This window comes from Cucumis sativus, unplaced genomic scaffold (genome assembly GCF_000004075.3).
Source record: "Cucumis sativus cultivar 9930 unplaced genomic scaffold, Cucumber_9930_V3 scaffold82, whole genome shotgun sequence".
NCBI lineage: Eukaryota > Viridiplantae > Streptophyta > Magnoliopsida > Cucurbitales > Cucurbitaceae > Cucumis > Cucumis sativus.
Window position 1 is genome coordinate 68,657 of NW_022279573.1, and position 4,453 is coordinate 73,109.

Consider the following 4,453-nt stretch of genomic DNA (forward strand, 5'->3'; position numbering starts at 1 on the left):
TATCTCTCATAAATTAATTTTGAACTTTATCTAAAATTAAATTTATATAATAAAGTTTCATTAACATATAAACTTTATATTATAATATATCACTATATATTATACTAATTATACTAATTTCCAAAGTAAATTTGAATATTTCAAATTAGAACCAATATAAATAAATCACATTATCATTTTGTATCATCCATTACTTTGTATTCAGTCATACTAATTGGATCAACCTAATACATAAAACAAATATAGAAAAATTAAAAAAAAAAACATGCACAAATAGAGACAAATAGACATTGATGATAGTTATCTATCTCTATCTATCTGAAACAAGCACACATAAATTGTTATATTTCTCTATCGGATGGACAAAAATAGCAGTCTATTTATATCTACCTGAGATACAAACATTAAAAAAAAAAAAAAACCTTACCAATAAAATTCTTGACTTTTCATGTTATTCTAAATGCAACGCGTTCTCAGCCCAAGAAGTCAAACAACTCTTCATTGTAAAAGTAGCTTTACTTCTTTCATCAAACCACTTTTGCAATACATCTCTAATTGAACTAAGCATGGTAGGTGGTTCTCTAAGATCTTTAAAAACTAAATTTACACTGTCTACACAATTTGATGTCATCATTCTATATATGAAACTCATTATACCTGAGATAGATTCAACCAATTTATCAAAGAACCTTGGAATCAACATGTATGATTTAACCGTGTCACCTTTTAATATCTTTACTATGTGTTCTTTCGCCCTCCAAGCTTTCTGCTAACTTATATTAACTCCAAGATTTGTACATGCCTTATGCACAATTGCTTTTGGAATGAAACGATCAGTAGACATGAACCTGAACTCATCTATCAAGCAACTGTCAATTACTGTTGAAGAAGCTTGCATGTGACAACTAGTATTCAATGAACAGTCATGTTCATAAATGTATTTTCATAGCATCCACAACTCGCTCTTCTTATAACGAGATGTCCTAATAAACCATTTGCACTCTTCTAGTAGGCATCTAAATTCAAGAGACCTCAAATTTGATATTGTAGTTCTAAATTGAAAGTTGTTATTCACTTCTATTATGCCAAAACACTTTGAAAGCATCTCTTTACTTTCAAATAAACTATTTTCCTTCAAATCACCATGATATGAGATGTCTCTTATAATTTCATCATTTGAAACATAAGAAGAAGAACCTACATTCAATGACATATCAACATTCTATCGTACACTACTAGAAGAAGAAGACCTTCTAAAAAAATCAACAGTTACATGGGCAACTAATGGATGTATATTAGTTGCATCTTTAGCAAAAGATAAATACCAAGCCACATCATTGTCTTTTTTTACTGGCACCACAGTTGGACCTTGCTTTTACCAAAATCAAGTAAAACAGATAATTCTACTTATCCATCCAATTGAATCTGTTCACATATTAAATCAACTAGAGAATTAAAGCTCACTCGGACATCTACCAAAATTTCAGCAACTAAGTAATTCTCATAAATATTACATCCATTCCATTGACCTCCATAAAAAACAACAATAGGAAAAGACATTATAATCTGTAAAAAAAAAAATAATAAAATTAAGTATTTAATTGTGATAGAAAGAAATAGATAGACATAGATATACATTTATTACTGAATAAAATAATAAAATGTACAAAATGATAATACTAAACACAATGCAAGAATAAGTAAACGATCGTGCGATGAAATAATATACATTAAACGATCCTATTAACCGTGATAAACGACCATTTAACAACGGTAAATGATAATATTGATTAAAATAAATTATCGTGTTGACATGGGTACACGATCATATGATATTGGTGATCGTATTGAATAGTGTAAACAATCGTCTTGTTATCGGTACACGATCGTGTTAATATTTGTAAGTGATTCTATTGATAGTGGTAACTGATCGTGTAATTCCATGTAAATTATCGTCAAAAACTTTAATATTTGAAAATATGTTATTTTAGAAAAACTACAAGTGTTTGACAACTCTTTGAAAGCTATTGAAATACTCTCAAATTGTATTTTAAGGAATTTTAATAAAAAGAAAGTCTACATAAAAAAATTACCCTTTTTAAAGGAACATTTTTTCTCTAATCACTCCAATGGAACTCAAACACGTACTTCAAGTTAATTCTGGTATCCAAGAATCAGTCTCATCTAACATAAACAAGAACATTCAACTTGATAGAACTTCATTACCTCATTTTTACAATTCCCAAAGTTACTAAATGAAGGACCATTCCTAAAACATACTTACATCCAACTTTCTCCATGAATAAACTTATCGTCTTTTATGTACTGATGAATATAGAGATGGAGCGATCAGAGTTTGTTTATGTACCAAATTAGAGTGAGTTGAGAAAAGAGTGGATTTACACAAGGACGAAATGGCTGGCTGCTGCTTGTTCAAAACTGAAAGTTAGGGTGACCTTGTTTCTCATAGGGACTCAGCAAATTGAAGGGCCTCCAAGTCTACTTCTTGTCTCATTATACATGCCATTAGCCATTCAACGTTGAAAGTCCATATCCCTTTTTCTACGGCCACCAAGGGTTCCTCCACGTCTTCCTCACAAGCCACAAAGATCGTCTTTCATACATTGTTTACTTTATCTAGCTCATGAATCACCTAAATTTTCAAGCATAATGAATTTGCCAAATGAGAGAAAAAATTATGTATATACTACAAGGAAATTGCAAGAATTCACCCTATAAAAAAATATTAAACAAATTCTTGTTCTAGTCCCTAAAATTTTCCATCTTTTTTCAACTTTCAAAATGCTTCCTATGAGATATATTCCAATCACATATAGCAGAAATGACCGATGAGTATTGAATAAATGAATATTAATTGATAAAATAATTTACAAAATACTAAAACCGTTAGTTGGCTACGTTTTGGAAGCTCGATGACTAAAATGGATGTTTTGAAAGTTCTAAGGCTAAAATGGAATTTAAATCAACATAATAGTAAGTTCAAGATCAAAGACAAGCTAAACAATAAAATGTTGCGACCAGAAAACAATCTAATCATAATTAGAAACATGGATGTATGTATTTGTACACCAAATCACAAAAAAATAACTCCAGATTTCGATCTAGAGACAATTAAAAACTTGAACAAATTTGATAATTAAAGAAACACGGAGATGGCCATATGACCCCTTGTGCATAGACTTTTTACATTACATGCTCAATTCCTAGGATCAAAACAAACATAAATATTAAAGACTTAAGTTTGGCTAGTGTATCAATAAACAATATGTATGGAACACTCGGAGAACACGTGTTGAACACTAGTTAGTACAATAGATGTGTTAGACAACAAGTATTCCAATGCAATAAAGGTCAAGATTGGTTACACACACATATTAAACTCTTGGCTTTGAATAAGTTTTGAGTGAAGGATGAGCTTATTTTTAAGCATATAAATACATAAACTTATTGACTTTGAATTTCTATATAAATATGATACATACTTTTTAAATTATATATATTAAAACTGTGTTCTAGCACTATCCTATATTTTTTAGAAAAAAATGACACGTCACCATGTCTATAATTTATTGACCCATGTCTAGAATTCGTATACGTGCTTGTTTGTTGAGAACTTCACGTCTTCATTAGATGGGAGGATAGCCATATTATAGTGGTTGTATGTGTAATATAGAGAACCAAACCTAGTACTCGAGATTTGTACAATAACAGAGAACTTACATTTCCACCGGCTGACTTGACTATCAGGGATAGAGTTTTAGGTGGTGGTTGAGCGTGAGCTGATATGCAAACATCATACCCTTCAAATAAAGCTCAAAAACATGCTTTTGCCTTGAGAACTGCAGCTTTTAGGCTGGCTCGATACTTCGATATGTAGTCATCATCATTTAGTATGTAAGGCAACTCGTCTGCAGATCAATAAGGAATTAATCAATCACAAAAATTAGGTAGGATGAAAAACATAAGTGGAAGAAAATACATTACGCTTTGATACTAGCAAGCCATTCGAACTTACCAACAAATCTGCCTTCCCGGTAGCTTTCCTTTAACCAACTGGAGGAGACAATCCAAGCTCTGAGTAATTTGCAATTAACTTGCAATTTTAGTAACAAGATATAGTAAAAATTATGAGCAAGAGCACACTGACACGCTTGAAGCCACATGGTAATGCATATGCTCGATAATCATTGAGAACAATAACAGGAGAAAATAAAGTTAAGAACAGTAGCTTGAAGAACAAAAAACAATCTACAACATAAAATCTTCAAAAACACATTGCTTAAAATCAAGTTTACTAATATAAAAGGTAAGATATTACGTTCCACTCTCCACACTACTGAAGTTCAACATTTCACATGAAAGAAATGAAATACTACTCCAAATATAACTGAAAAAAGCATAATTGGGTAAAGAAAAAGCATAGAGAAATGCA

The 4,453-nt window shown here is 30.7% G+C and overlaps 1 long non-coding RNA gene across 1 annotated transcript; it reads right to left on the reverse strand.

Annotated features, from left to right (window-relative positions):
• Window positions 1–2,130: 2,130 nt before the first annotated feature.
• On the reverse strand, window positions 2,131–4,226 carry LOC116406276. The gene is made up of 3 exons (XR_004219301.1): window positions 4,037–4,226; window positions 3,742–3,929; window positions 2,131–2,653 (listed from the first exon to the last, which is right to left on the reverse strand). It is a non-coding gene; the product is annotated as an uncharacterized LOC116406276 (long non-coding RNA).
• Between the last annotated feature and the right edge of the window lie 227 nt (window positions 4,227–4,453).